The following is a 7,194-nucleotide window of genomic DNA, read 5'->3' as shown; positions in this document are numbered from 1 at the left end:
GAATTGCATTGTGTCCTGGGCCACCTTCCACACAGAGATGAGACCATAAGTTTCTTGCAGGTTGCATTACTAGTCAGATTTGTAGTATTACAGACATAACAGATCACATTTGTGTAGTAACCCAGCCAGGATCGAATTGTCAGCTGGTGTGAGTGGAGGAAGGGAGCAGCTGGAACTTCCCTCCACAACAGTGTGGAAACTGTGGTCCCTCAGCCCCTCTTGCAACTTCCCTTCTGACAATGTCTGTTCTAGCCAGTATTTCCAATGAGCACCTCTCACCTTCCTGATAAGATTTAACCTGTTGACTAAAGCTAACATGAGAACAGACCTTCCCCAGAATGTCATGACAATATGTATCTGATAAGTATCTGTGACCTCAGGCGGAAGAGCTGCACAAGGATTCTCTTGCTTATCTGATACAGAATGTTATCACATGAGGAAACACTGGCACAGTTACATTCCTCTTCCTGACAACAGCAAGATTGCGGGATCACACTGGAGGCAGCAGGAGAGCCTGCAGTAGGAGATGAGGGCAGAAGAAAAACCCTTAGTGCCAGATTAAAGTTAGTGTTCACTACAAATGAAGCTACATGAAACAGAAAATGAACCCTGAACTGTGTTGCTTTTACCTTTGCCAATGCACTGCAGTATAAATCTTGGCCACAAATGACCTGTCTTTTGCTTTTTTTCCTTCTGGATGGTGTGAGGACAAGGGTATGATTCTGGCCCTTCTCTCACCCTAGAGGAGAACAGGTATCTCTATCTACTGAGAATCTCTTTCATTCAGGGACCTTGGGGCTCTAGTGCACTCCCTTGAAATACTATTAGAAAGCAGCATCTCATGCAATCAGGCTTTTGTTAGGGCAGAAGAGCTGTGTAGATCGAGCTGCTAGTGCATAGCCTGTGTTTTATCCCTTTAGAGAGCTATTGCACATCTCCAAATGCTTTACATCCTCCTGCACAGATGAGTGCCCCACTCTGCATGTGGTTTCATCTCCTGGAGCTCTCAGAGTGAAGGCAGAGGCAGGAGGAGCCAGGGATGGATGAGCAAGCTGCCTGAGCAGGGCTGCCCATCCTGACCTCTAGGGCTTCACGGTGCCTGGCAGCAGGACAGCTCAGCAAGGCGGCTTCTGACCTTTGCCTGCGGGTAGCATGAATCCAGCAGTACTTCCCTAAACCCAGCAGAACTGCTTTGGCCAATGACTCAGTATAGAATTTGGGCCACTGAGCTCAGTGCAGTAGTAGGGTGGTCTTCAACGCAGACTGGGAGGCTGCAGTAGTTTGAATTTCCCATTGGATTTCCTATTAAGCCCCCATGACTGCCTTGCCTGAAAGCTTTCTTGGGTCACCAGCTGCAAGAGGCTCCTGCTTTCTGAAATAAACTTCCAGAGTGCCCACATGAGAAACATGTTTTCATAGATTAAAAGGTGAATAATATTTCAGCATATGGTTCCTCTTAGAGCATTTCCTTTGGCTCTTTTTTCAGCCTTATAATAATAAATACATAACTTCAGGATAATTTTGCATGCATTCTTCTAAGAGGCCTGTGAGTTTTATTTGCATAGAGACCCTTAGGCTGTAAAATATGCCCTGCTGGGCAAAACATCCTTTCTATAAAAACAACAAAAACCTGCTCTTATATCTGGCCTAAATCTGCTTTGAATGCTGGTACATATTCACCAGATGCTTTCCTGGCTTCTTTTTCTGTCTCGGCTTTTTACACTGCATCACTGCAGACTCAATATTTGCCAATAGCCCATTGCATTCTTGTCTGGTTTTCATATTCTAGGTAGAGAGTTTGGTTTAAGTGCGGGAGCTGTACGGTAGTACAGGGGTTTAAATGGGCTTTGCGATTCCAGATGTAAGGAGTAGAATTCTTATGGATTTATCTCAGATTATGGTTTTCCTTGTTTCAGTAGTTTTCTCCCTTTTCAGGTCTGCTAAAAGAGGAGGAAGCTAACTTCTGTACTGGCAACTGAAGGACACTTTCAATACTTTCAGAGTTACCAAGTCAGTTATATTAAATCCCTGTTTAGATGGCAATGTGTTTCACATGAGCGTATTCTCATCACTCCTTCTCCTAGTAAATCCTGTGTTACGCTTATTTTTGCTACCTTTTACTATATCCATCTGCTTTCAATACCTATATTGCTACTCAGAAATCAAACTTGTCCATGATATTTAAAGGTGTTGCTCTGAGCAAATGCTCTTTCCCTTTGTGTCAAGGCACAAGGGCTGATTCCAGGCAGCACATTCAGAGACCTGCATGGTCCACAAAGATGGATCTGATGTGCCTGTGGACACACTGTGGATTAATATAGACGTTGGCAATGGCATCGATTTCTTTCTTGCTCTCTGTTTAATGGTGCATTATAGATTTGGTTCTAAATCCCCCAAGTTTCTCACGAGGACGAGTTCTGCAGTTGGTGATGCTGGTGGTCAGGGAGTGCTGTAATCACACCAGACTGAGAGGGATCCTGCCGTGGTATCAGGGGGAAGGGGAGGTGATCCAGGAGCTCCCAGATGTGTTTATGTTCCTGCATACTGACCCAGGGAGAGGATATTTTTACTTAGTGGCATTCTTCCATGTTTCTTCTATTGTGGTGCTGATATTTTGTGATTTTGCCAGTGCAGTTCCCCTGAGAGAAGCTAATGATCATGCGGGGGACAAAAACAATGAGCAAATGTTCTATTTTAATATAGAATTATGAATTTGGATATGGGTAAAGAATTCAAACAGATTCAAACTTTTATTCTGACTTTGTCATTTACCATCTAAAACCAGCACACATAAAGGCATGTAAGTGTGGAAAGGAGAATAATGTTTAAGGATGGCTAAGGTCATAATGCATACATTAACTGAATATAAATACATCAGGTTATACATGAATATAGAATTATTGCCAAAAGGCTGCGGAAAGGTGACATTGAAATAAAGCAGCAGACGCTGAGAGGCAAGATCCCTGTGAATGATGGTGAGGGGTAAATCTGCTTCAGTCTTTGCTTGTGGCTTTGATCCTGGGTTCAAACAGTGATTCCACAGTTTCAGATGAATGTTTGTACCAGTTTAAAAGCAGGATGTAGTAGAGGAACTGGGGCTTTCAGAGAGAAAATGTGAACATAAAGAGTGAAACAGAGTAGAAAGGCTACGTACAACTCCCTTCTTCCTCTCTCCCATTTATATTGTGTATCCCATGCCTGATACTACAGTGGCAGCAGGAAAAAAAAAAGGCTTAAAACTAGAGGTTTTAGGAAACAATTGGAAGCACTAAATGTGCCTTTACATTCAAAGCATATATCACAGCACATTTTATTGGTGCTGGGCTACCACAGCAGTGTATATTTTTCTACCAAAGTATGCTGGTGTTTAACAACATGGGTCTCTGGGAAGGCCCTGTCTCCTCCCTAGTGTAGGTCTCAGACCAGAGGCTGCCCCCACAGAGGCCCTTCTCTTACTCTGCAAGCTCCCTGCATCCCCGCACACTTCTGCCCACTGCACACCTCCTGGTACAGTCAGATACATTGCAGCACTGGGAATTACAGCCCTTCTCTCCTTGTTTGTCACTTATCATTCATCAGGATGATCTCCTGAGGTTCATGGGATGTAGAAAAACAAAATGCACTTAGTTTATCTTTGTTTCTTCTACACTTTCTCTTCTTGCTTTTTTGAATTATAATTGTTTTATTTTATTATTTATGCTGTTTATGTATAACAAACACCTGAGACTTTTACATTCAAATTTATTTTTCTTTTTTTGTGTACATTTTGTGTATTCGTATAAAACATAGACACAAATATTTGATACTTGGTCCCATTTTCACAGTGATCAAGATAGTTCAAGAAAGGGAGGGAACTACTAGAGAGAGTCCAGCGGAGGGCCACAAAGATGTTAGGGTCCTGGAGCATCTCACATATGAGGAAAGGCTGAGAGAGCTGGGACTGTTCAGCCTGGAGAAGACTGAGGGGGAATCTTATCAATGCTTATAAATATCAAGAGTACAGGAGTCAAATGGATGGGGCCAGGCTCTTTTCAGTGGTGTGCTGTGACAGAACAAGGGGCAATGGGAACAACCTGGAACACAGGAAGCTCCATACAAACATGAGTAAAGAACTTCTTACCTTGAGGGTGACAGAGGACTGGAACAAGTTGCAGACAGAGTTTGCGCTGAAGCTATTCAAAACCGATCTGGACACTTTCCTGTGCAATCTGAGTGTGGCTAAGCTCATCTCTTGCACTAAACAAGCCCTTTAGTTTAGAGTCCACTGCTACAAGTGCTCTGTCTGAAGTCTCAAACAAAAACAAGGAGCTGCTCTCACAGCTGCCCTCGGGGGCTTACTAGGAGGACATGGTCTTGCTGAGGTTCCCTGAGGAGCAGTCACTTGTCCTCTCACTTTATGCTCCCTAGTGCTCACGCTCCAGGAGGACCCACAACCCGTTAGCCTCCTAATGCACATCCTGTTTTGCTTTATTGTTTTATTAATATTGGTCTGGGAATGAAGAACAGATGTTGCCCAAAAATGGCAACAGTGTTAGCGAAACAGGGAAGGAAGAAAAGCTGATTTATTGCATTTGTGGTGCAGTGGCTGGTGCAAAACTTGGCTATGCATGTGAAACACCAAAGGAGAAGCATTGGCTCCCAGTACCCTCAGCTGGGCTCTTCACTCTCCTCAAGGGCTGGGACAGACCAGGTTGCAGCACCTCATTGTGCATCAGCATCTCCCTGTGCCAGCAGAAGCATGTGACTCCCAAATCCATCACAGCCATAGCATGTGGCCTCTGGTCAGCCCACATCATTAACCTCACAAATGGAAACTATGTAGGTCACTCCAAAAGTAATGTCACCTATTTATTTCCATGAAACTATAACAGATCCAAGGAACAAAATAGCACAAATTCTCAGCAACAAAACACCGCTTTTCATAGTCACTACCATTAGCTCTGCATTTGTGCCAGCAATGAACAAGAGCCTGCCTGACGTGCTCATAAAAAATCTGCACCAATGGAGGTGACCCACTGTCACTGTCATCACTGCTGAAATGCTCCACCCACCGCCTCACTGTGCTCACATCCACTGTTTGGTCTCCAGAAACACGCGTCAATTCATTAAATCAATGGGTGTGACTTTTTCCACATGGAAGAAATCAATGACACACCTTTGCTTCACATGCACTTCCATGTCAGACGCCACTTTGTCAGACTGCCTCTCTGCAGGCATGTGTCACACAGCAACAAAATGGAATGGAATGCTGGCGGGAAGGTTCAGCGTCTACTGCCATACCACCAACATCCGTCACTGGTATTGTGGGCAACATAATAAAATAGGAGGCATTACTTTCGGAGCAGACCTTGTATATGCACGTCTCAGGGATGGGTCAGGGACCTTGTGTAGAACGAAGCACTGAGACGTGAGGGATCCTTGAGAAACGTCAGCATAAAAAGGAGCACCAACCCTACAGGCCCAACAATCGCTGGACTCGGGGTACCCTGTTAACAGGAAAAGGGGCTGTGAGCCTGGAAGGGTTTCCCCCTGGGTTTGGCTGTGCTGCATTTAAGGTGGCTGAGTGCTATGTGGGCAGAAACAGCTACTGAGATCAATCTAAAAGGGACAACGGGATCTTTATGGTCTTATTGATCGAGATTATGTGTAAGTAAATCAATCTAATGACTCAATCTTAAACACCGCTTTTTTTAGAAGGGAAACAAACCAAACAGAAATCCTGCAGTGCACCAGAAAAGCACCAGGTGTTACCTCTTCGGAAATGCATAGGATACGATTTTCATGCATTCTTTGGGATTATTTTATGGTAACACTTAGGTCACAAAGAGGAACGTCTCAGTCAGTGCACCCTCAGCCAGAGCACAACACATGTCACAAAGTGCAGGAGCTTTTAAACCAGAGGAACTGGAGAGGAAACGAAAGCAGTGTGACTGAGGACACGGCACACACCGGGAGGAGGGGATTGAAGGGCTGAGAAGCGCACCCTGAACTGCGTTCCCTAGGTGTGCGTGTTTCCCACTTTCGGGCTCAGGCTGCAGACAGGACCCTGCACCGCGCGGACCGTCGAGTGCTTCTCTATTTCCCCCCACGGAATCCCTTTGTTCTTTCCTCTCACTTTGCAGCAGAGGCTGTAGTTGATGTATCGCCTTCCGCAGATTTCGCCCCCCTTACAAAGCACAGCGGAGCACCCTCAGCGCTGCCGGAGGTGCCCGTTTGGCGGCGGGCCCGTCTCGCTCTCAGAGAGGGACGCGAAGCGGTAGCGGGGCGGAGGTAACCGGGCACCAGCCGGCATCGCCCTCCCCGACCCCGCGGCTCCGGGCCGGGCTGCGCCCGCGCCTGCGCTGCCCGAAGGCGGAGGCGGCCGAGGGGCACCGGGCGTGAGGCGGCGGGGTCCGGCGTTCCACCCCGCCCGCCCCGAGCCGGAGACAAAGCGGACAAAGGAGCTCCCGCGCCCCGCGCTCGGGTAGGCAGCGCCGGGCGGGCTCCAGAGGTTGGGGGGGGGGGGGCAAGGCTCCCGCCCGGCTTTGTTCCCCTTACCCCCGCCTGTGCCGCTCCCCCGCCGCCGGGTGTTTATTTCTGCGCGGTTATTTTTAGACTCGAAAATAAAAAGCGTGGCGCGGCGACCTTTGGCGTAGGGTCGCGCTCCGGCCGAGGGCCGCGGACACGCCTGTGCCTTATGTAAACCCGCGGGGGCGGTGGGCGCTCCCGGGGCGGGGGGTGGCGAGGGGGGCACAGCGCGGGGCGGTGCGCCGCTGACCGCCGCGTTGATCTCCGTCCCACAGCTCGGGAGCCCCCGGAGCTCCGTCACCGGCGGCGCGGAGAGAGGGGGATCTCAGCGAGGAAGATGCGGGCGGCGGAGCGGCGGGCGGATGCGGAGCGCGGCCGTGCGGCGGAGGGAGCCGGCGGCCGCCGGCAGCGGGGCCGTCCCGGAGGGCGGGCGGCCCCTTGAGCGCGACCAAGGGAGGATGGAGCCAGAAGCGGCTCGGGCTGACACGTGCGGCCGCGGCTAGGGCCACCCCCGTCCCCTCCCTCCCTCCTCCCCTCCCCGCGATGCTGCACTCCCGCCGGCTCTCTCAGCGCGCTCGACGCGCGGCGGCGATGGAGCCGAGCGGGCGGCTGTGAGGCTGTGAGGCGCAGCATGGCCTCGGCGGACGGCGCGGCGCAGCAGCGTTGCCCCGGGGCGGAGCGGGCGGC

Source organism: Numida meleagris, chromosome 2, assembly GCF_002078875.1.
Source record: "Numida meleagris isolate 19003 breed g44 Domestic line chromosome 2, NumMel1.0, whole genome shotgun sequence".
Classification (NCBI taxonomy): Eukaryota; Metazoa; Chordata; class Aves; order Galliformes; family Numididae; genus Numida; species Numida meleagris.
This window is presented reverse-complemented; position numbering follows the sequence as displayed.